Source organism: Dasypus novemcinctus, chromosome X, assembly GCF_030445035.2.
Source record: "Dasypus novemcinctus isolate mDasNov1 chromosome X, mDasNov1.1.hap2, whole genome shotgun sequence".
Lineage (NCBI taxonomy): Eukaryota > Metazoa > Chordata > Mammalia > Cingulata > Dasypodidae > Dasypus > Dasypus novemcinctus.
Window position 1 is genome coordinate 71,047,327 of NC_080704.1, and position 26,536 is coordinate 71,073,862.

The 26,536-nt window shown below is 38.7% G+C and overlaps 1 protein-coding gene across 13 annotated transcripts in view; it reads left to right on the forward strand.

Annotated features, from left to right (window-relative positions):
• The window catches only part of ZC3H12B (zinc finger CCCH-type containing 12B), a 786,782-nt gene that overhangs the window by 648,910 nt on the left and 111,336 nt on the right, over positions 1–26,536 (forward strand). For 9 of the 13 annotated variants that reach the window (XM_058291728.2, XM_058291732.2, XM_058291730.2 and 6 more), the window contains 2 exons: positions 22,437–22,569; positions 24,462–24,571. The exons of 3 other annotated variants lie outside the window; for them this stretch is intronic. The gene's annotated coding sequence lies outside the window, so the exon portion shown is untranslated. The remainder of the gene's footprint in view (positions 1–22,436; positions 22,570–24,461; positions 24,572–26,536) is intronic. One more of the 13 variants, XM_071213168.1, reaches the window with a different exon arrangement.

The window sequence follows — 26,536 nt, forward strand, 5'->3', positions numbered from 1 at the left end:
ATACATTTTTAAAGATACGTAAATCACAAAAAAATGTTACAACAAAAAAATATAAGAGGTTCCCATATACCGCACTCCCCACTCCCCCTCAATCCTTCTACAGTGACAACTTCTTTCATTAGTGTGGTACATTCATTGCATTTGATGAGTACATTTTGCTACACAGCATGGATTATAGTTATGTTGTGGTTTTTTTTTAATTTTTTTTTTATTGACTTTGTAATAATATTACATTAAAAATATATATGTGAGGTCCCATTCAACCCCACCCCTCCACCCCCCCTCTCCCCCCCCAACAACACTCGTTCCCATCATCATGACACATCCATTGGATTTGGTAAGTACATCTTTGGGCACCTCTGCACCTCATAGACAATGGTCCACATCATGGCCCATACTCTCCTCCATTCCATCCAGTGGGCCCTGTGAGGATCCACGATGTCCGGTGATCACCCCCGAGGCGCCATCCAGGGCAGCTCCACGTCCCAAATATGCCCCCACCTCTCATCTCTTCCTGCCCTTCCCCATACCCATCGTCCACCATGTCCACTTTTCCCAATCCAATGCCACCTCTTCTATGTGGACATTGGATTGGTTGTGTCCATTGCACCTCTATGTCAAGAGGAGGCTCAGATTCCACATGGATGCTGGCTGCCATCCTCCCATTTTCAGTTGTAATCACTCTAGGCTCCATGGTGTGGTGATTGTCCTTCTTCAACTCCATCTTAGCTGAGTGTGGTAAGTCCAATAAATCAGATTGTAGGTGCTGGAGTCTGTTGAGGCTCAGGACCTGGCTATCACATTATCAGTCCAGAGATTCAAATCCCCTAACTATATCTTAAACCCCAACGTTAACTGCACCTCCAGCAGATTAGTATGAAAGTCTTATGAAGGGAGATCCCATCTGAGTCCAGATTCATCACACATAAACACCATTTCCAGAGAGGGGCCATCTGCCCTGGTAGTAAACCCCATCGGCCATGACCATAACTCTCATGGGTCTCTTTAGCCTTCATAGGAACCAATATCTGGGGGTTGTATCTGCTTTATCTGTCTCTTTGACTCTGCTCAGTTGTGCATGAGGGCAATCCTTCTGCCAGCCTCCAGACTCTTTTTTAGAAACTCGTAGCCATATAAACTCATTTCTCCTTTCCATTTCCCCCTTACTTTAGGTCAAACAGCATTTTAAAGTCATGTTATTTTATGTAGACATGGATATTCTGCTGATCCGCATTGAACCTTCCATATAAGGTCCTTTTCCAGTTGCATCATCAGTTGGTATTTGATAGTGGTCCCTCGTTGCCAGGGAGACTCATCCCCGGGTGTCATGTCCCACGCTGGAGGGAAGGCATTGCATTTACATGCTGAGTTTGGCTTCGAGACTGGCCACATTTGAGTAACATGAAGGCTGACAGGAGGAAATTCCCAGGCACAATGCTGCTCTAGGCCTTGTTCTTAACATATAGGAGTTATGTTGTGTTTTATACTCTCTCCCAGTCCATTCAGTGGGTTAAGGCAGGATATGTAATGTCCTCCATCTGTCCCTGCAATATCACTAAGGACAACTCCAAGACCCAAAAATGCCCCAATATCACACCTCTTTTCCCTCTCCCTGCCTTCAGAAACTCCCATGACCATTGTCTCCACATCAATGATATAATTTCTTCCATTACTAGAGTCACAATAATTCTATAGTAGAAAAGCAGTAAGTTCACAGTAATCCATGTTTTATTCCTCCATTCGGAGGAGCCTAGGATGAAAATGTCCACTCCACCTCTAAATTGAAAGGGAGCTTAGATCCCACATGGCTGATGGATGGAATTCTCCTGCTTGCAGCTATAGATGTTCTAGGTTCCCTGGTATGGTGGTTGACCATCATCATCTCCGTGTTCGGTAACCTGGGCAAGTCCAAAGAACTGCAGAGTAGGTGTTGCAACTCTTCTGAGGCTCAGGGCAAGCTGACACATAGACAGTTCAAAGATTCAAGTCTCCTGAGCATACAACAATACCAGAACCAACCCCAGGTTTAGTAAAACTGAAAGAACAGGAATGCATACAGAGTTCACATCTGAGCCCAACTCCATCACACTCAGGAACACAAATGCCAAAGTAGGGCCCAATGGCAAGGCACCAAACACCAGAACCATCTGTCATGACCATAGGTACTGGATGTCTCTGTAGCCCTCTGTGCACCACTACCTGGACTTGCTTGGCAGTAATTCCTTGGCACCAGGGAGGCTTATTCCCAGTAGTCACTTACCATGCTGGGGGGAAGGTAATGCATTTAAGTGCTGAGTTTGGCTTAGAGAGTGGTCACATTTGAGCAACAAGGAGGTTCTAAAAGAGGTAACTCTAAGGCACCCTGCACCTATAAGCCTAATTGAATTTTTTCTTTTTTTTCCAAGTTAAACTTTTTTTAAATTAAATTGTCTTTTTTAAAGATACATAGATCACAAAAATGTTACATTTGAAATATAAGAAGTTCCTGCACACCCCATACCCCACACTCCAATCCTCCCACAGCATGCACACACTCCTTAGAAACCTACCCTGTGTCAGATGCACCCCCTTAAATACCTTAAACAGGTAATCCATCCTTATTATATTTCCTAAAGACTTTTGTCAACATGATAGTTTCAACCACATACCTGACAATCTCCCATTTTCAACTGATCTCTCCAGCCCTCCCCCCAATTCCTTGGTCCCTCTAGCCCATCCTCCCAAACCTAGCCCCCCTCAAGCCTGCAAAGCCCCACCCAAATTTATCCCTATGCCCCCATCTTATCCCTTCCCTGAACAAATATTTACCTCCAGCTTATCATAGATTTTATCTATGTAGGCATCAGCTCGCAGACTTCCTCTCACTCCCAACTTCCTTTAAGCCTGTCATCCAGTCTCTAGCTCTCCTAGACAGCTTGGTTTGCTTATTTCATATCAGAGAGGTCATATAGTATTTGTTCAATGCCTGGCTTGATTCACTCAACATAAGGTCCTCAAGATTCATCCAGGTTATTCCATGTGTTTGTACTGTATTCCTTCTTATAACTGAATAGTATTCCATTGTATGTATATATCACATTTTGTTTATCCATTCATCTGCTGATGAGCATTTGAGTTGATTCCAACTTTTGGCAATAGTGAATAATGTTGCTATGAATATTGGTGTGCATAAATCAGCTTGTGTCCTTGTTTTCAGCTCTTCTCTGTATATACCAAGCAGTGGAATTGCTAGGTCATATTGGAAATCTATAGTTATTTGAGAAAATGAGAAACTGTCCTGCAGAATAACTGGAACCTTCTGCATTCCCGCCATCAGTGGATGCATGTTCCCATTCCTCCAAATCCTCTCCAACACTTGTAGTCTACTGTTTTTTTAACAGCTGCCAGTCTTATGGGATTAAGAGGGTATCTCGTTGTAGTTTTGATTTGCTTTTCCCTAAGAGCTAGTGATTTTGAGCATCTATTCATGTGCTTTTTAGCCATTTGTATTTCTTCTTTGGTGAAGCATTTCTTCAAATCTCTTGCCCATTTTTTAAATGGGTTGTTTGTATTTATTTTCGAGATATAGCAGTTCTTTATATATGCAGGATATTAGTCTATCAGATATATGATTACCAAATATTTTCTCCCACTGAGAAGGCTGTCTTTTCACTTACTTGACAAACTCCTCTGAGATGCAGAAGGTTTTAATTTTGAGGAAGTCCTATTTATCTATTTGTTCTTTTGCTGCTCGTGCTTTGGGTGTGAAGCTCATGAAGCCATTTCCTATTACAAGGTCCTCTAAATGCTTCCCTACATTGATTTCCCACGTCTTTACGGCCTTGGTTCTTATATTTATGTCGTTAATCCATCTTGAGTTGATTTTTGTATAAGGTGTGAGAGTGTAATCCTCTTTCATTCTTTTGCATATGGATATCCAGTTCTCCAAGTACTAATTGTTGAAGAGGCCATTCTCTCCCAGTTGAGTGGGCTTGATGGCCTTGTTGAATATCAGATGACTACATATATGAGCCTGTATACAGAACTCTCAATTTGGTTCCATTGGTCAGTGTGTCTATCTTGTGCCAAAATCATGCCATTTTCACAACTGTAGCTTTGTAGTATGTTTTGAAGTCCGGTAGTGTGATTCCTCCAATTTCATTTTTCTTTTTCAATATGTCTTTGGCTATTCGTGGCCTCTTTCCTTTCCAAATTAAATTCATAGGTAGTTTTTCCAGCTCATTAAAAAATGTTGTGTTGATTTTTATTGGTATTGTATTGAATCTATAGATCAGTTTTGGTAGGACAGACATCTTAATGATATTTAGTCTTCCCATCCATGAACAGGGAATATTCTTCCACTTATTTAAATCATCTTTGATTTTCTTGAACAGTGTTCATAGCGTTCTGTGTATAATTCTTTTACATTATGGTTTACTGTATTTTGGTCTTCATTTCTTTTTTCAATGTTACATTAAAAAAATATGAAGTCCCCATATACCACCCACACTCTTCATCCCACTCCTCCCATAACAACAACCTCCTCCATCATTATGGGACATTTTTACTTCTTAGCCTACAGACTTTTGTACATTTTTGGTGAAATTTAGCATGTTCTATATCCATCATTTCATGATCTTGTGGAAAACTTCCCTTGTCTCCCTGTTACCCTGCTTGCATGCATTCTATTCCTCTCTCCCCCTCCTTTCAGGGCCTACAGTGACAACCAAACTTCACTGCTTGAAGGTTGAGATTCACAGATACTTGCACTAATGCTGAGGACTTGACATACTAGACTCTCTTCCCCCATTGGGAGCCAACAATTCTTTCGGGAGACACAATTCCCTTGTTTGAGAACATCAGGCCTCCCCGGGATGTGGGTACACATTCCCACTCATTGTGTGGGTCTCCAACAAATGATATAACACATTATGACAAGATGAGCACTCACACACTCCATTGAAGCTTGCCTCTGTTCCAGATGTCTCCCCCCCCCCTTTAAGCACCTTAAATAGGTAAGCCTTCCTTATTATATTTTCTAAAGAGTTTTATTGACATTTTAGTTTCAACCACATACCCGAAAATCTCCCATGTTTACTTGTTCCCCCAACCCTCCCCCAAATTCCTTGGGCTCTCGGACCCATTCTCCCAACCATAGCTCCAATCAAGACTGCAATGTCCCATACAATAGTATCCCTATGCCCCCATCCTAGCCCTTCCCTGTACAAATACTTGCCTTCACTTTATCACAGATTTCACCAGCTCCTCTCATATATTGTACAAGTGATTCTCTGTTGAGATGTTCTGTCCAATGGTGATAGTGGTGTATTAAAGTACCCCACTATAATTATAGAGACATCTATTCCTTCCCTTAATTTTTCCAGTGTTTGCCTCAGGTATTTGGAGGTGTCTTGGTTAGGAGCATAAATGTTTATTATTGTTCTTTCTTCTTGAAAGATTGCCCCTTTTACTAATATGTAGTGTCCATATTTGTCTCTCACAATAGATTTGCATTTAAAGTCTATTTTCTCCAATGTTAATATAGCTACTCCTGTCCTTTTTTGGATATTGTTTGCCTGTAAGATTGTTTGTCAGCCATTCACTTTCAACCTCTTGAATCCCTGGGTCTAAGATGTGTTTCTTATAGACAACATATAGATGGGTCATGCTTTATTATCCATTATTCCAATCTGTGTCTCTTGACAGGTGAGTTTAATCCATTGACATTCAGTGTTATTACTCTCAAAGAATTACTTACATTAGCCATATTTTCTTGGAATTTGTGTTTGTCATATGTTGTTGTTGTTGTTTTCTCTTATTGTCTTTTTAGTTGTTCTTACACTCTCCTCCAACTCTATCTCTCCTCTTTTTTTCTTTCCACCTGCAGAACTCTCTTTAGTATTTCTCGAAGCATAGGTTCCTTGTTGGCATACTCTGTTAGTTTCTGTTTATCTCTGAATATTTTGAACTCTCCATCATTTTTGAATGCCAGCTTTGCTAGATAGAGTATTCTTGGTTGGAAATTTTCTTCTATTAGTACCTTGATTATGTTATACCACTGCCTTCTTGCCTCCATGGTTTCAAATGAGAAATCAGCACTTAATCTTATGGAAATTCCCTTGTATGTAGTGGTTCTCTTTTCTCTTGCTGCTACCAGTATTTTCTCTGTCTTGAGCATTGGACAATTTCTCAAGTATATGTCTTGGAGTAGGCCTGTTGGGATTTATGTTTTTACTGTATTGTGCTTCCTGGACTTGTACATCCATATCCCTCAATAGGCTTGGGAAGCTTTCAGTCATTTCCTCCAGCAACCCTTCTGTCCCCTTTCTCTTCTCTTCTCCTTCCTGGAATGCCTATAAAATGTATTTTTGTCCATTTTGTGTTGTTATTCAGGTCACTAAGTCCCTGCTGGATTTTTTCTGTCTTTTCGTCAATGAATTCTACTATCTGTTTTATTTCAAATGTACTGTCTTCCATGTTCCTAATTCTTTCCTCTGCCTCTTCACATCTGCTGTTATTTGCTGAAAGTGTATTTTTGATTTCTTGGATTGTGTTGTTCATCACCCTCCTATTGGTTATCATTTTGCGTAAGTTTACAATTTCTTCAGTATGCTCTTCAACTGTTTTTTTAGTATCCTTAATCTCTTCCTCCACTTCATTAAATTGGTCCATGATATATGTTTTGGGAGCTTTGATTAGTTGTTTGATGTTCTGCTCCTCTTCCTGGTTTTTAGTTTGTTCATTGGATTGGACCATGTTTTCCTGATTATTGGTATGGTTTGTAATTTTTTGTTGTTGTCCAGTCATCATTTTATCTTGATGGGTTTATTCAGTAGATTAGTTTCTCCAACTAGTCTCAGGTTTTATTTAGGTGTTGTTTTGGTGTGCATGTTAAGTCATCTCTCTGACACTTTGTTCTTCTTATTCTGTTTCCTTGTTGTCAGCTAAGTTCCCTTGAAGGAAAATATTAGGGTCAGGGAAAGCAAAAGAGGTAAGAAAAAAAAGTATTATAATAGTATTGATAGTAAATGTTAGCAAGAGAACTATGTGAGATGTAAGAAAATGAATACTAAACTCAGGTAAATTGTGTGGAGTTATAACAGTAAGAAAGTGGAGTACCTACAGTGAGATGGTAAACTGAATGTAGGGAAGAATATTATATGAAATAAAGTCCAGTGTGGTCAAGAGTAAAGGAAATGAAAAGAAAGGACAATAATATAAAGAGAGTGAATAAAAGATTGAAAACAGAATAGAAATGTTAGAAATAAAAAGTTAGAGAAATTGGGGGCTAAACAAGGAGAGGTAGAATATAAGAGAAACAATAGATGATGAAACATAGAAAGATGTAAAGGAAAGGGGATAGCTTTGGTACCCAAAATCAGTACTCACACTAAAGAGGAAATCAAGGATGAGGAAGCACAGCAAATAAGAAACACTGCCTGCAGCACCTAAAAGAAAAAAAGATAGAAAAAAAGCAAGGAAGCCAAAAATAAAGGCTATGGGGAATAATGAGGAAGGAAAGACAAGAAACAAGCCAACTAAAAAAGACCAGACAAGTCCTCAAGCAAGGACTCTTCTTTGCAATTGAATAAACTGCTCATGAGTCTATGTCTGTGTGAGGGCTCCCCTCAGATATTCAAATGGGATCCTAGTGAACCAACTCACAGAAAATAATGACTCTTAGTTTCCTTGAGAGAGGGCACCCACACCTTGCCAGGGACCCTAAATATGCTATTGGAAGCCTACAAAGCACGTCCTACTGTTCCCTTCCTTTAGTTGTGCTCCAGAGGGCTAGTTAATTTTCTGTCTCCACATTCTCCCAGCCCAATTTTCCCTATCCCAGGGCTTTTAGGTAAATCAGGCTCTCTCAGCAAATTCACCTCTCCTCTCTTCCTAGCCTCTCCCAAGGCCAGCTGATATGCTCCTCCAAGCTCAAAAAAACAGAGAAGCAGACAATTTAACCTGCACTCCTCCGACCTCTTTGCACCCCTCACCAAAACCCTCCCACTCTCAGAGCTTGTTTGAGACCAGAGGGCTAGGAGAATGCCTGAGTTCAGGGAGTGCTGGGTTTGGGGAACACAGGCTTGGGAAAATGTAGGCTTGTGGTATGCGGGTTTGGGGAATGTGGGTTATGTGAAATGTGGGGTTTGGGGAACACGAGGTTCATGGAACATGGGCTTGGGGATCAACCTGCGGTGTACATGGAATGCTGCAGCTAACGGCCCTAGGGGAAGGGTTTTGCTTTCCCACACCTTCAGGCTTTAGTGTCAGAAACACGTGATTTTACCTTGAGGATGTACTCCTTTTGTTGCTGTCTTTCCAGATCGATGTCCAGACACCCCTTGCTTTGTAAGTTCCTAAAACTGCTCACTCGGCAGGATTCTGTTCCCAATTAGCTGGTTTTTTTTTTCAGGAGAGTTGAGGAGGGTGCACTCACTTGGACGCCCTCTTGCCCCACCTCTCTTCCCAATGGTTTCTTAGCAAAATGTATGAGCCTTTGTCTTCGTTAAGCACTCCTCTGATTGCTGTAAGTCCTTGATTTGATTTCAGAGCTCTGAAAAATATGATTCCTTTTTGTCAGATTGCATTGGTGTTGGAACTGATTATTTGAACTCAATACTTCACCATTTTTTTCACATCACAAACAAACTTCCTTTTGTCATTGATTTCAAATTTTATTCTATTGTGGAAGAAGAACATAGCTTGTATGATTTTAATCCTTTAAAATTTATAAGGAATTTTTATGGCCTAAAATATTGTCTATCCTGGAGAATGTTCCATGTGCACTTGAGAAGAATGTGTTTTCTGCAGATTTTTAGAGTAATATTTATAGATTTCTCTTTACTTTAGTTGATTATAATGTTATTTAAGTCTTCTATTTATTTATCTTCCAACTAGTTGTTCTACCCAGTATTGAAATTTGATATTGATGACTCCACCTATTATTGTCAAATTGTATATTTGTCTCCTCAACTGTGTCTATTTTAGTTTAATGTAATTTAGGTCATTGTTGTTAGCTGCATATTTATTTATAATTTTTATCTCCATGATCGGTTGATGCATTTATAATTATAAAATGTCCTTGGCCTCTGGTAACATTTTTGTCTGCTATTAGCAGAGCCATTTCCACTTTCTCCTGGCTACTGTTTGCATGGTATATCTTTTTCTCTTATATTATTTTCAAAGTATTATTGTCTTTAAATCTAAACTATGTTTGTTTTAAGCAGCATATCTTTGGATAGTATTTCTCTTATCAGTTCTGCAATTTCTGCCTTTTAATTGGATGTTTAATCCATTTACTTTTCATTTAACAATAGTAAAGTTTCATTTAACAATAATAAATGCCTGCTTTTGCTGTTCTTTGTATTTCATATCTTTTTTGCTCTTCTCTTTCTTCATTACTGCCTTTTATATGTTAAATAGATATTTTCTTTCTATTAGCCCTTTCTTTTACTATATTTCTTTTTTTAATAGAATTTTATTTATTTGTAAAAGATGCTTAGATTACATAAAATGCTACATAAAAATATAAGGGATTCCCATATGCCCTACTCCCCACACCTCCCACTTTTTCCCACATCAATAACTTCTTTCATTAGTGTGGTACATTCACTGCAATTGATGGAAACAATTTGGAGCATTGCCATTAAATATGGATAATAGTTTACATTGAAGTTTACACTCTCTCCCACTACATTCTATGGGTTATGGCAGGATATATAATGGCTTGTATCTGTCATTGCAATGTCATTCAGGTCAATTCCAAGTCCTGAAAATTAAACCTCTTTTTCCCTTTCACTTAATTCAGCAACTTCAGTCACCACTCTCTCCACATCAATGATATAATTTCTTCCATTGCTAGAATCACAATAAGTTCATCTAGTCCATATTTTCTTCCCCAATCCTGAGGATTTTGAGATGGTGGCACCAACTCCACCTCCAGTTGAGAGGGGCTTCAATGCCATATGACTGAGGGATAGGATTCTCTTGCCTGCTATTGTAGACTCAGTTCCTTGGTGTAGTGGTTTTCCATCCTCACCACCTTGTTGTTTGTCCTGGGTGAGTCCAATGAATTGGAGTATAGTTGTTGCGACTCCACTGAGGCTTAGGGACCATCTGACACATGGACAGTCCAGAGAGTCAAGTCTCTTGGATGTCCATCTAGCAACTCCAGCACCAATTATAGATTCAGATAAAAGGGACAGAAGAGGCTTTTGTAGAGATGTCACATCTGAGTCCAGTTCTGTCACACTTGGGTGTACAAACTCGAGTAGGGCTCACTGTAAGGCACCAAACTCTGGAGCTATCTGCCATGACCATAGAACCTGGGTGTCTCCAGAGCCCTCAGGAGCCCTAATATTTGGGGTAGTATCTATTTTGACTATCTATGATATCCTGCTGAGACATGCATAAGCATTACCTGTCATTACGTGACCTCCTGACTCACTTTGAAGTCTCTTAGCCATATAAACTCATTTGTGTTTTCAGTTTCTCCCTTTTATTCAATGTCTTTTATCAGTTGCATCACCAGCCAGCCAAGGATGCTCATCCCTGGGAATAATGTTCCTTGCTGGTGGGAATGTAATGCATTAATATGTAAGTTTCACTTAGAGAGAGGCAACATTGAAGCAACATGGAGGCTCTCAACAGGTAACTCTTAGGCACCCTACAACAATAGGCTAAGTTGCAGATTCAGAAGCAAAAGGCTCATAAGCATAGCCATCAATATCAAGGGCCCATCAATGGACCATCTTTCTTCACTAGTCATTGCCCATGTACTTGGGGATTGTTGCTGTTCCATTACAGGATGTGTCTGAGCTCCCCAGGATGGGAATTCAATATTCTTTCAGTTGTGTGAATACCCACTGTGGCAATACCCAATGAACATATGTACACCAAAGTGAACTTCCTCCCATGTATCCCCCAACACTGACGCCCATATCAATGATCCTCTCCTGGCATAGTTGTAACCCTTCTGTGATCCAAAAATTTAAAAATTAGGCCAAGAATATAGCCAAATTCAATTAATAGGAAAATGAAATAATACCAATAGGTTTAACGATACAAAAAATTACATAATTTAGAAAAACTGAAACTAAAATAAAGTTAAAAAATTGAAGTTTTAGATCACAATAAAGTGACATATACAATATAGGGTATTCCCATATATCCAACATCAAACCCTTTTCCCCCTTCCCCAGCAATGATCTTTTTACATGTTCATGTTATATTTGCTGTAGCTAATGTACAGATAATGAAAAATATAGCTTTCAAACATGGTTCCATGTTGATTTGCATTATGGTTTATATTTTAGCCTATAGACTTTTCTACATTTTTGGTGTAATTTAACATGTCCTATATCCATCATTGTATGATCTTGTGGAACACTTCCACTGCCCCACAGTTACCGTGCTTCCATCTATTCTATTCCTCTCTCTCCCTCCCCTCAGGGCCCACAGTGATGATCAATCTTCACTGCTTGGAAGACCAGATTCACAGATATTTGCAACAATGCTGAGGGCTTGACATACTAGGCTGTCCTCCCCCATTGGGAGCCAACAATTCTCTTGAGAAACACAATTCCCTTGTTTGAGAACATCAGGCCTCCCCAGGATGTGGGTACAAATTCCCACCAAATGATATAACACACTATGACAAGATGAGCACTCACACACTCACTAGAAGCCTGCCCCTATACCAGATGCACCCCCTTTAGCACCTTCAACAGGTAATCCTTCCTTATAATATTTTCTATAGCATTTTCTCAACATTATAGTTTCCACCACATACCTGACAATCTCTCATGTTCAACTGTTACCCCCAGCACTACTCTCAATTCTTTGGGCCTTCTGACCCATTCTCCCAACTTAGCCCCCTTCAAGCCTGCAAAGCCCCACCCAAAGATATCCCTTTGCCCCCATCTTATCCTTTCTCTGTACAAATACTCACCTCCATTTTATCATAGATTTCACCAATCTAGGCATCAGCTCAAAACCTTCCTCTCCTCTCCAATTTCCTGTAAGCCTATCATCGAGTCTCAAAAGGAAAAATATTTATTTTAAAATGTTTTTCACACTTTGCCTTTCTTCAATGTAATATATGTTGTCTTGTATGTACAGTAGAGTTTTCTTCCATTTCTTCCTGTCTTACTTTTTTCCATTTTGTCTTTGAAGAAGTTTTAGGCCACCGTAAAGTCACGTACAAAATATAAGTGACTTCCATATACCAAACACTCTACCCTTTTCCCCCTTCCCTATTAGTAACCTTTTTAAATGAGGATGATACATTTATTACAACAGATGTACAAACATTGAAGTTTAACTCTTAACCATGGTCAATGGTTTACATTATGGTTTGCATTTTAGACCATACACTTTTAAAAAAATTTTTGATTAAATTTAACTTGACCTGTATCCATCCTTTAAAGACCATGCAGAACACTTCCATTGCCCACTAAATACCCCCTCTTCTATGTATTCTATTCCTCCCTTTCCCTCCCCTTGGAGCTCACGGTGATCACCAGGCTTCACTCCTTGAAGGACAAGATTCATAGATACTTGCAACAAGGCTAAGGGCTTGATACACTGGTCTGTCCTCCCTTATTAGGAACCACCCATGCTCTCAAGACATACCCTCCCCTCTGTTTGAGACCATATTGGGTCTCCCCAATATGGGACTCCAATTCCTTCCCACTTATTATGTGGTCTCCAACCCCTGATACAACACACTATGACAAAATGATCACTCACACATTCTATAGAAGACTGCATGAGATACACCCTTTCCCAAATGCACCCCCATACAACACCCTAAACCAGTAACCCTTCCTTGTCATATTGCCAAAACAGTTTTCTCAACATTGTAGTTTGAACCATGTATCCACCAATCCCTGGTGTTTACCTGCTCCCTCCTGCAACCCTTCCCCCAATTGCATGGACCATCCAACACATTGGCCCAAACCTATCCCCCTGTCAAGCTTGCATCACCCCACCCAATAGTATCCCTACATCCCTGTCATATCCCTTCACTGCACAACTACTTACTTCCACCTATTCATAGATTTTGCCAATGTGGGCATTGGTGCACAACGTTCTTCTCCCATTCTATTGCCTATAAATCTACCTTCCAGAATCTAGCTCTCTGAATCTGCTCAATTTGCTTAATTCATATCAGAGAGGTCACGTAATATTTGTCCTTCAATGCCTGGCTTGCTTCACACACCATAAGTTCCTCAAGAGTCATCCTCCTGTGAATTAGTACTGTATTCCTTCTTACTGCTGAGTAATATACCATTTAATGTATATACCACATTTTGTTTATCCATTCATCTGTTAATGGACATTTGGGTTGATTCCAACTTTTGGCTATGAACGTTGGTGTGCATATATGTGTTCATGTCTTGCTATCAATTCTTCTGGATTTATACCCAGCAGTGGAATTGCTTGGTCATATGGCAAATCTAGTTAGTTTTTTGAGAAACCACCAAATTGTCCTTAACAGTGGCTGGACCATTCTATATTCCCATCAGCAGTGGATGAGGGTTCTCATTTCTCCACATCCTCGCCAACACTTGCAGCCCCCTGTTTTTATAGTGACCACCAATCTAATGGGAGTAAGATGGTATCTCATTGTAGTTTTGGTTACATTTTCCTAATAGCTAGTGATGTTGAGCATCTTTTCATGTGCTTTTTAGCCATTTGTATTACTTCTTTGGGGAAATGTCTGTTCAAATCACTTGTCCATTTTTTAAATGGGTTGTTTGTCTTTATTTTCAAGATATAGGAAGTTTTTTTTTTTGATTTTTTTTATTGACTTTGTAATAATATTACATTAAAAATATATATGTGAGGTCCCATTCAACCCCACCCCCCCACCCCCCCTCTCCCCCCCCAACAACACTCGTTCCCATCATCATGACACATCCATTGGATTTGGTAAGTACATCTTTGGGCACCTCTGCACCTCATAGACAATGGTCCACATCATGGCCCATACTCTCCTCCATTCCATCCAGTGGGCCCTGTGAGGATCCACGATGTCCGGTGATCACCCCCGAGGCGCCATCCAGGGCAGCTCCACGTCCCAAATACGCCCCCACCTCTCATCTCTTCCTGCCCTTCCCCATACCCATCATCCACCATGTCCACTTTTCCCAATCCAATGCCACCTCTTCTATGTGGACATTGGATTGGTTGTGTCCATTGCACCTCTATGTCGAGAGGAGGCTCAGATTCCACATGGATGTTGGCTGCCATCCTCCCATTTTCAGTTGTAATCACTCTAGGCTCCATGGTGTGGTGATTGTCCTTCTTCAACTCCATCTTAGCTGAGTGTGGTAAGTCCAATAAATCAGATTGTAGGTGCTGGAGTCTGTTGAGGCTCAGGACCTGGCTATCACATTATCAGTCCAGAGATTCAAATCCCCTAACTATATCTTAAACCCCAACCTTAACTGCACCTCCAGCAGATTAGTATGAAAGTCTTATGAAGGGAGATCCCATCTGAGTCCAGATTCATCACACATAAACACCATTTCCAGAGAGGGGCCATCTGCCCTGGTAGTAAACCCCATTGGCCATGACCATAACTCTCATGGGTCTCTTTAGCCTTCATAGGAACCAATATCTGGGGGTTGTATCTGCTTTATCTGTCTCTTTGACTCTGCTCAGTTGTGCATGAGGGCAATCCTTCTGCCAGCCTCCAGACTCTTTTTTAGAAACTCGTAGCCATAAGTTTTTATATATGCTGAATATTAGGCTTCCATTAGATATATAGTTACCTGAGTTTTGCACATTGGCCTTATAACCTGTGACTTTACTGAACTCATTTTTAACTTCTAGAAGCTTTGTTGTAGACTTCTCAGAGCTTTCTATGTATAGGATCATGTTGTCTGCAAATTGTGAAATTTAGACTTCTTCATTTCCAATTTGAATGCTTTTTATATCTGGTTCCTGCCTCAGTGCTTGAGCAAGTATTTTTAGCACAATGTTAAATAAGAGCAGTGGTGTTGGGCATCCTTGTCTTGTTCTTGATCTTAGTGGGAAAGATTCGGATTTCACCATTATATATGATATTAGGTTTGGGTTTTTCATATATACCCGTGATCATGTTCAGAAAGTTTCCTTCTATTCCTAACTTTTGCAGTGTTTTTATCAGGAAAGTGTCCTGTAGACTGTTAAATGTTTTTTTCTGCATCTATAGAGGTGATCATGTGATTTTTTTTTAAAAATCTGTTTCTGTGGTGTATTACATTGATCAATTTTTCTTATGTTGAGCCATCCTTGTATACCCAGGATGAAACCCACTTGTTCATGGTGTATAATTCATTTGATGTGTTGTTGAATGCAATTATAAAGCATTTTGTTGAGGATTATAGCATCTAGCTTCATTAGAGAGATTGGACTGAAATTTTCCTTTCTTGTGGCATCTTTGGTTTTGGTATTAGTGTAATGTTGGCATCATAGAATGAGTTAGGCAATGTTCTTTCTACTATTTTTTGGACATTTAAAGAAGAATTGGTGTTAGTTATTTCCAGAATATTTGGTAGAATTCATCTGTGAAGCCATCTGATCCTGGGCTCTTCTTAGTTGGGAGGTTTTTGATGACTGAGTCTATCTTTTTATTTGCGATTGGTCTGTTGAGTTCAACAATTTCTTCTTTCATCAATTAGGCTACTTAAGTGTTTCGAGGAATTTTACATTTCCACTAAATTATTCTTCTTGTTGTCATATAATTTTTCAAAGTGTCCTCTTATGATACTGTTTATTTCTGTGGGATCAGTGGTGCCTAATCTGGTTCTCTGGCCCCTACTAATTTCCAGCCTTATTCAATTGTGGTCAGAGAAATTTCTTTGTATAATTTCAATCTTTCTGGGTTCATTGAGAATATTTCTGTGGCCCAGCATGTGGTATATTCTGCAAAATGATTGGCATGCACTTGAGAAAAATGAATATCCCACTGTATTTGGGTGTACTATTCAGTATACATCTATTAGGACCAGATCTTCTAATATATTATTCAAAGTCTTTGTTTTTTTTTTTTATTGATTCTCTGTCAAGATGTTCTCTCTAATGATAATGGTGTATTAAAGTCCCCCATTATAATTGTGGAGGCATTTATTTCTCCACTTAGTTTTTCCAGTGTTTGCCTCATATACTTAGAGGTGCCCTGGTTAGGTGCATAAATTTTTATGATTTTTCTTTCTTCTTGAGTGATTACCCCCTTTACTAGTGTCCATTTTTGTCTCTTACAATAGTTTGTCTCTTACAATAGTTTTTCATTTAAAGTATATTTGCCTGATATTAGTGTAACTACTATAAAGCTGACGGAATGAAAAGAGATAGAGCATTGGAAGATAAAATTGGTAAACACAGAAAAGGGGAAATCAAGGAAAAGGAAACACAGCAAACAAGAAACAAGTCTGCAGCACTTAATTAAAAAGAGGGGAGAAAGAGGAAACAAAAACAAGAAAACAAAACAAACACATAAGCATGCAGTCATACAAAAACAAAGGAAGAACAACCTTCCCTCTTAAGCCCCTGTGGAGCTTCTCAAACTGCGGTGCTCATCAATCAATTACCCTGCAGCCTTCCCTCTGCAGGTTTTAAATGTTGCTTTTTTAAAATTTTTGTTTAATTGTCTTTTGTTTAAAAAGATACATAGATCACAAAAATTGTTACATTAAAAATATGAGGTTCCCATATTCCTATCCCTTCACCCCCCACTCCCCCCACATCAACAACCTCATTCATCATTATGGGACATTCATTGCATTTGGTGAATACATTTTGGAGCACTGCTACACTGCGTGGATTATGGTTTACATTGTAGTTTAGTGAGTAAGCTAAGTTAATTTTCTTAAGTAAACTTTTTTAGGAAAAATAAGACACCCAAGAGAAGTTAATACAAAAATAATGTCTATGTTTTCTTTGTCCTAAATTATCAGCTGGATGTTTGATATCTCAGTGGATCACTACTCTAAGAGAAGCCAGGAATAAAACTAGGGACCTCATATATTCAAGGTGGAAACACATCCACTGAGCTAAACATTCTCATTGGGCCAGCTAGGTCTTCGGAAAGCTATCCAGTTACTTTCCCTTGGACTGGTTTGACTTTTTGCATTTGGAGAAATTCCTGCTGATTAGTAGTCTGTCCCAGTCCCCATTTTCTATTCTTTTTTTTTTTTTTTTTTTTACTTTTTTTTTTCTGGTTTATTTATTTATTTTTATTGACTTTGTAATAATATTACATTAAAAATATATATGTGAGGTCCCATTCAACCCCACCCCCCCACCCCACCTCTCCCCCCCCCCAGCAACACTCGTTCCCATCATCATGACACATCCATTGGATTTGGTAAGTACATCTTTGGGCACCTCTGCACCTCATAGTCAATGGTCCACATCATGGCCCATACTCTCCTCCATTCCATCCAGTGGGCCCTGTGAGGATTTCCAATGTCCGGTGATTGCCTCTGAAGCACCATCCAGGGCAGCTCCATGTCCCAAAGCCTCCACCTCTCATCTCTTCCTGCCTTTCCCCATACCCATCAGCCACCATGTCCACTTTTCCCAATCCAATGCCTCCTCTTCTATGTGGACATTGGATTGGTTGTGTCCATTGCACCTCTATGTCAAGAGGAGGCTCAGATTCCACATGGATGTTGGATGCAATCCTCCCACTTTCAGTTGTAATCACTCTAGGCTCCATGGTGTGGTGGTTGTCCTTCTTCAACTCCATCTTAGCTGAGTGTGGTAAGTCCAATAAATCATATTGTAGGTGCTGGAGTCTGTTGAGGCTCAGGACCTGGCTATCACATTGTCAGTCCAGAGATTCAAATCCCCTAAATATATCTTAAACCCCAACGTTAACTGCACCTCCAGCACATTAGCATGAAAGTCTTATGAAGGAAGATCCCATCTGAGTCCAGATTCATCACACATAAACACCAGTTCCAAAAAGGGGCCATCTGACCTGGTAGTTAACCCCATCGGCCATGACCATAACTCCCATGGGTCTCTTTAGCCCTCGAAGGAACCGATATCTGGGGGTTGTATCTGCTTTATCTGTCTCTCTGACTCTGCTCAGTTGTGCATGAGGGCAATCCTTCTGCCAGCCTCCAGACTCTTTTTTAGAAACTCGTTTCTCTCAGCGCAGCAGAGTTCAGTAGACTGGATGAGGTCATCTCCTCTCACCTCTCCAGGTCAGGTTGAGCTCCCTTTTGAAACTCAAATAGATCCCTGGTGACTGAACTCATCGCAAGGGAATGACTCTCAACCCTCTTCCAGACCACCCCCTCCTCCCAGAGCCTCCTAAATAGGCTCGTGGAAGCTTGTTAAGTGTTTCCTACTGCCCACCTCCCTTAGGAGAGTTAAAATTTTGATAGTTTTCAGCATGGGACTAGACAATTGCCTAACTCTGTCCTATTCCAGGCCAAATTTCTCTTTCCCAGGGCAGTTAGGTAATTTGGGCTGCATCAGCAGCTTCACCTCTCGCCTCTTCCTGGAGCCACTGGTATGCTCTTCAAAGCTCAAAGGGGTCCAGGCAACCAAACCTACAGAGAGGAAATCCCTTTCCCCCCTTCACCAGAACCCTCCCACTCTTGGAGAATGCTCCCTTCTGTTGAGTGGCCAGTGCGTTGGGGCTTGGGACTTGTCGCTGCTTTGCTCTGAAGTTGGAGCTTAGCCATTCCACAGTTTCCAACCTCAGGTGCAAAAAACTCAGGATTTTACCTTCAGCAATTCATCTTTTTATCCAGCTCTCTCCAGATCAATGCCCTGAAGCCTCATGCTCTCTGGTTCCCAAAACAGCTCACTCAGGCAGGATCTTGCCCCCACTTGGCCATTTTTTGTGAGAGAGATGGCAAATGCACACAGTTGTTCTGTGGATTAATATTTCACTTTATAGCAATCTAGTTTGGATTAATACTAACATACAGTAGTGTGATAGCGTGGCATTATACATACCCCAGAAAATCATGTTCTTAAAGCTAATCCATTCCCATGGGTGTAAACCACCTATTGTAAGTAGGACCTTTTGATTGCCTTACATCTGTAAAGCATGGCCCAGGTTGGATCTTAATCCTCTTACTAGAGTCCTTTATAAGGGAATGAAATTCTGATGCAGAGAGAAAGCCATGGGGGGAAGAAGCAGAGAAAATGAAAGAAGCCAAAAGCTGAAAACAAAACCCAGAGGAGAAGGGAGAGACAAACAGACACTTCCATAGGCCTTGACATGTGACAGAGGAGTCCAGAGTCACTCATAGCTGCTGTTCAGGGAGAAAGCATCACCTGATGATGCCTTGATTTTGATATTTTCATAGTCTCAGAACTATAAGCTTGTAAGCTAAAAAATTTCCATTGTAAAAGCCAACCCATTTCTGGTATATTTCTTTTGCCAGCCCAGCAGGCTAAAATAAATATTATACAAAAACTTTTCTCTAATATATACCTGTTTCTTCCCCATGCTTTTGTGCTATTACTCTCACACAGATTACAACTTTATATATTATAATTCCAACAACACAGTTTATTGCTCTGTGTTGCTTTTAAGTCAGATAGGAAAAACAAAAAATACATATATGCTGACATTTATATTTTCTTACGTAGTTATCTTTACCAGTGTTCTTTATTTCTTCATATGGCTTCAAGTTATTGAATAGCATCCTTTCATTTCATCCTGAAGGACTCCCTTTAGTGTACCTACCTTATAAAATGTGTCTACTTGGAAGGAACTCACTCAGTTTTTTTGAAATGTTTGGCTTTTATTATTTTTAAAGAAACTTTAGATTATATAAATGTTACTTAAAAATATAATGGATTCACATATGCCCCTCTCCTCCCCCACTTTTCCACATTAACATTTTTCATTAGTGTGGTACATTGGTTATAATTGATTAACATATATAGAGGCATTGCTACTAATCATGGAATATAGTTTACATTATAGTTTACACTCTGCCCTGCACCATTTTATAGGTTTTGAAAATGTGTATAATGGCCTGTGTTTGTCATTGCAATGTCACACAGGACAATTCCAATGTCCTGAAAATGTCCCCATTTTACATCTATTCTTACCACTCCCTCTCCTCAAAACCTCTGATGGCCACTGCCTTTATATCAATGACACAAGTTCTTCCATTGCTTGAATAATACTAAGTCTACAATAGAATAATAAGAAGTCTACTTTAGTCCATGGTTCATTCCCCAATCTTGAGGATTTGGGGATGGTGACGCCCACACTTCTCTAATTGAGAAGGAGCTTAGATCCCATGGGGCAGATGGATTGAACTATCTTGTTTGCAGTTGCAGGTACTCTCTGTTCCTGGGAATGTCTTAATTTATTTTTCATTTTTGAAGGATAGTTTTACAGATATAGAATTCTTCTTTGACTTTTTTTCTTCCTTTCAGCACTTTAAATATATTATTTTACTGCCTTCTTACTTCCAAGTGTCTGATGAGAAGTCAATTGTTAATCTTATTGAGAATCCCTGTTTTTGACAAATGCTTCTCTCTTTCTGATTTCAAAATGTTTCTCTTTGTCTTTCTTATTATTATGCATCTAAGGGTGGATCTATGCATCTTTCCTGGTTGGAGTTCACTGAGCTTCTTGGATATATAGATTCATGTCTTTCATCAAATATATTTGTAAGCTTTATTATAAGCCATCATTTATTTAAATATTCTTTCTGCCTCTATCTCTCCTCTCCTTCTAGGATTCCCATTATTTTGGTAGGCTTTATCGTGCCCCATACTTTTCTGAGACTCTATTCATTTTCATTGTTCTTTTTCCTTCCTTCTCCTCATATAGGGTTATCTCAATTGACCTTTCATAATGTTCACTGAGTCTTTCTTCTGCCAGCTTAAATCTGTTTTGAGTTCTTCCAGGGAATTTTCTCTATTTCAATTATTGTACTTTTCAAATATGCATGTTTTATTTAGTCTTTTATTTTATAAATTTTCTTTATTGATATTTTCTTTTTGATAAGACTTCATTCTTATTCTTTCCATTAGCTCTTTAGAAATGGCTTGCTTTAGTTTTTCAAACATATTTAAAAGTTGTTAATTTAAAGTTTTTATAAAATAATTCCAACATCTGGACTTGCTCAGACACAGTTTCTATTGGTTGACTTTTCCCTATGTAAGGCTTATCCTTTCTTATTTCATTGAATGTCTCATAATTTTTTGTTAGAAGTTGAACATTTTAAATAATATAATATGGGAAATCTGGAAATCAGACTTCTTTCTTTCCCTAGGGTTTTTGTTGTTAGTTTAGTGATTTTCTGAAGTAATTATGTAAGTCTGTTCTTTTTTTATATGTGCCCACTGAAATCTCTGCTCACAGTAGTTTAGCAGTCAGCTAATGATTCAACAGAGATCTCTTCAAATACTTTGAGTAAGTTTTCTCCCTTTGTCAGGCAGCTTTGTGTTCATTCTGGAAGGCTTTTGACAACTTTATATTATCCTTCATTTCATCCTTGCACAAAGCCTCAAGTTTATCCACAGGTGAGAGATTCAAACCTTCTCAAGTCTTTCCTGGGCGCACCTATGCTTCTTCTTTGCCCAATTGTTATCACCACTTCAGGGAGCCATGATTTTAAACAATTGCCTCTAATGGCCTTTTATAAATGTCCCAGGGACAAAAGCTGTTCACAGCAAACAATCTCCAAATCGGGTCAAATAAAGGCAAACCTTGCAATTCAGTTTTTTCCAAGGAACTGTCAGATGGGTCACATAATGATAATTCTTTTGGTGTAGGACTTTTGAGGAGTTCTAAACTTGTTCTGTCCCCTTTATTAGCTGCTAGACTCCTGATATTCATGACTTCTGTGATTGTGAGGCTGTTGATTTTTCAGGGCCACCACAAAGCTATAGAGAGAGGGATGGGAATATGGCAAATTAAAGCACCATAAAGCTCACTGTTCTTATCAAGATTCAGCCATTTTTTCTTGAATAAACATGCCTTGAATTGTTGCAAACCTCTGACTGATTTCTCACTGCTTATATGGATGACCAGATTTTCAGAGGTCCTTACTGTGTCATTACCATTGACATTACCTATAACTAATATTGAAAGTTGTGCATCTATCAAAATATTTCATGGACAAGATTAAGTACATAAATTTTTGGGCATTTGAAGAAAGTTACTGTTCTAATTGTTCTCACTATTTTTATTCTTTTTTGTATAAAATTTCTTTCCAGACAAACCACTGCTACTGTTGATTGAGATGCAAAGTCAATTATAGACAGATTTTTTAAATGAAGTCACCCCTGTTTAAAAAGTGACTCACTAGAAATCACGTTAAACCTGCTTACCAAAATTGAGTTGCCAGAGCTACATAGAACCAAATGGTATTTTTTTAAGATTTATTAATTTTTTTGTTTTTCCCCTTCCCCTCCTTCCACCCTGCTGTTTTTGCTGTCTGTGTTGTCTTCTCTTCTCATTTTCTCTCCTCTAGGATTCACTGGGATTTGGTTCTGGAGAGCTCCCTTGTCTCTCTTTTTGATGGATCATACCTTGCTGCACGACTCACTTGCACAGGCACTGGCTCACCATGAAGGCACTCATGTGAGCACTGGCTCACCACACAGGCAAGCTTTCTTTACGTGCTTTTCCCAGGAGGTCCCAGGGATCAAATCTGGGTCCTCCCATATGGTAGGCAGAAGCTCTATCATTTGACCCACATCTACTAACCCCAAATGGTTATCATTTTGGTAAACTGACTGTGGATGCATACTTCTATGCATATATCAGAGGTTATATCAGTACAAAATGAAATATTTAATAAAATATTTATTGAAAATCTATAAATATACAAAGCAATATGCTAGCTTTTGAAATTGGGAAAAGAAGAGATATAAACATGAATATGACAGGGAAGAGGTTAAGTGGGGGTAGAGAGAGAGAATCTTGAGTGTGGAGAGCATTAATCAATATTCCTGATTCCACGATGGTCTTTCACACCTCCATGCCCTTTCATATGCTGTTCTATCTGTCTAGCATATCTTCCCCAATATCCCTACCCTCTTCCTGAGGAAACCCAATTTAACCCTAAAATCCAGGTCAAATTTCATTTTCCTTGCCTCAGATATTAAAGCTGCTCATTCCCTCCTTGATATTCTCTTCACACTTGTATACAACCCTATGCAAGCATATTATTTTGTTCTGTAATTATATGTTTATATATTTGTCTCCCCTACTACAGTGTAAGCACTTCATAGGGCTTGCATCTTTCTTGTTTTAGAACCCCTAGCACCTGGAGCAGTGCTGGGTACATAGTAAGCAGAGAGGGAATGACAAAATCAGAACTTTCTAACTTCAAATATCCAAACTGAAACACCAATTTTATAATATGGAAGAGTACTTTTTGCATTTCTTCATAGTGGTAATGTCTGAATAAGAGAGGAATGCAAGCCCAAGAGAGGTACTGCTTTAATATCATGCTTCAACAATATAGTTGATGGTAAAGCAACTTACTAAGCCAGGTGCTATGAAAACAGGCAAGATATAAAAAACTGTTATAAAACTTAACAATTTACAAAAAATTTTAACATCTGTTTCACATTTAATCCTTACAAGAATCTTATTATGTGGGTTTGTAATCGTTCCCAATTTACAGGTGAGGAAAATGATGCTAAACATGGTAGAGTTAGACTAGAATGTAGGTGTCCTGGTCCTACTTTCACTGAAATTGTTGCCCCTTATTAAGTGGTTCATGTCTCTCTCTCTGTTATAACTAATAGTAAAAATACCTTACATTTATACAATTTTGCAGTTTATAAAGTCATTTCAACATCCATTTTCTCACTTTATCCTCATACCAGTCTTCTCAGCAGGCACCTTTTCCAGATGAGGAAACTGAGACTCAGAGCAGTGATATGAGTTGCATAAAGTCACACAGCTCTAGTGAGTGGTAGAGGGAAGATTTGAACCCAAATCTCTTAACTCAAACTCCAAATCCAAAAGCATCTCACTATACTCAGCCTCCTCTGACTGCTTCTGCATGGGTCCTTCAAAGATTACAATCATTCTAGTTTCATTGGGAAGCCAGAGATTGCCTATGTCATAGCATGGCTATGGTTGATGTACTGTCTAGCATATCATTATCAAGTATCCTTTGCTCTGTAAGCCTCTGAAGTAATTTTAAAACTGCTTTTCTTATGAACTTCACTTACCAAAGAAGTGCAGCAGCTGCTGAGATATAACAGAGCAGCTGTTTAAAATGAGTCAAATACATAACCGTGTGAGGAAAGAAGTGAAAGCAGATAATGTGTCTGTTGAAATAAGGAGAATTAAGACATGAATCTAGTAACCTCTAAGGCCCTTCTACTCCCTTTTCCTCCTACTCCCATTTATCTACCAATACATCACAAATTACCTCTTCAAGATCATTAGGGCTAACTAGACTGAAGCTGTTCATGACTGCAATACTCCAGCTACCCCCTCAAAATTGTCCTGATCATTGTGTCTTTTCTCATTTTAGTCTAATAATTTGTGGATGAAGACAGAAAATGGGATGTACTCTATTCTACTTTTGCAAAACAATTAAATCAAGATCAAGCTCAGTCTTATTAAATGACTGGGGTGCTCAAGGTACACTTATTACTATTAAATTCATAAGATAATCAGTTGTGTTTTTTTTTCAATTTACTTTAAGAGTGGAATGACACAGCCACATTTCCCTACAGCTTTTGACCAAAAAGGTCTTGGGGATGGGAGTAGAGGACATAGAGAGTAAAACTGAGGGAAAAAAGGAAGAAGAAAAAAAATGGGAAAGGGGAGAGAGGGAAGGAGAGAGAGAAAGAAAGAGAAGAATCTTCACCAGTGGGTCATAGAAGAGAGCATGTTCTCTGGAGAACTCATTCTCATAACAGCTTTCCAGTTGTCACTAGTGGCCAGAAAACACAGAATCACTGCACAGTTACTCTAAACAGAGACTATTCCCTATAGCATGTGATGAACCTTCCTCACATGAATTTCAACTGATTTAAATATAAGATAGTAGAACAGAAGAAAAACATCCATTAGCTAAACTTGCCTTTTACAGGTATCTCTCATTTGCCAAGAAAATATGCATTTAGTCTTGTAAACAGTTGTTTGTATGTCTTTTGAATAAACACAGGGATAAAAGTCTCCATGTCTTATGTACATTAGGAATTTTTTGAAAAGAATAAAATGTAAGTCAGATAGTAAATGTGGAATTTATAAATAAAAAGGACTTTAACATTCCAATAATAGAGATAATGGAGAATTGAAAACAAAGTGGCTGTGTGTAGGTTAACTTTTTAAGGGATGTTTTTATATAAAATTTTATTGCAGTAAAAGAAAAAATATAAAAAAATTTATTGAATATGTCATTCATGTATGAACATACATAAACAATAAGTATATAGTAAAAGTTGGTGAATTTACAAAACAAATATACACATATCATCATACAAGGTTCTCATATACCACCCCATCAAAACCACCTTGCATTGTTGTGAGACATTTGTTACAAACTATGGAAGAGCACCATCAAAATATTTATACTAACTATACCCCGTATCTTAATTTGGTGTATTTCCACCAACCTGATTAAGACCCTGTATTAGTATTATATATTTATCATTCATGAAAGAACATTCTCATATTTGTCCTGTTAACCACAGTCCATCTTCCACCACTGGATTCCCTGTGTTATACAGTCCCATGCTTTGTACAATCCCATCAAAGTATACACTCAGTGGCTCTGATTTTCATCACAGAGTTGTGCTCTCATCACCTTAGTCAATTTTAGAACATTTTATTAACTCCAAAAGGAAAAATCCTGTATCTCCTTATACTCCCCTATTATTGGCCCTTAGAATGGAAATAACATCTTTTGACACTGCTTCAAAATATTACAAAATATAGCAGCAATAAGTTACATTAATACTAAGTAAATTTGTTGTAATTTTCCAATGAATCACCATATTCTTAGCATTTTGTAGAAGAGCATTCTTATATTTATACTGTTAACCACAATATTCATCCACCACTGAAATCACTGTTTTAGATTCCCTAGATTATCTAGTTTCCTTTCAATTGTCATTTACATCCACGAACTACCCCTTTCAGCCACAATCACATTTATAAATCAGCAATGTTAGTGATACTATAATGTACCACCATCAACTCCATTCATTTTCACACTGACAATAAACCTTATTAAAAATTCTGAATACATTAAGTATCAGTTCCCCTTCTCAACCCATGTTCTATTTCCTAGTAACCTATACTCTAGAGTTTACCTCCATGAGTTTACTCATGGTATTTAGCTCATATTAGTGAGACCATACCATGTTTGCCCTTTTGTGTCTTACTTTACTGAACATAATGTCCTCAAGGTTCATACATGTTGTTATAGGCATCCCAATTTCATTTCTTCTTACAGCTGAATAGTACTCCATTATAAGTATATACCACATTTTGTTTAACCATTCATCAGTTAATGGACATTTGGGCTGGTTCCATATTTTAGCACTTGTGAATAATGCTGCTTTGAACACCTGTGTGCAAATGTCTGTTTGAGTCCTT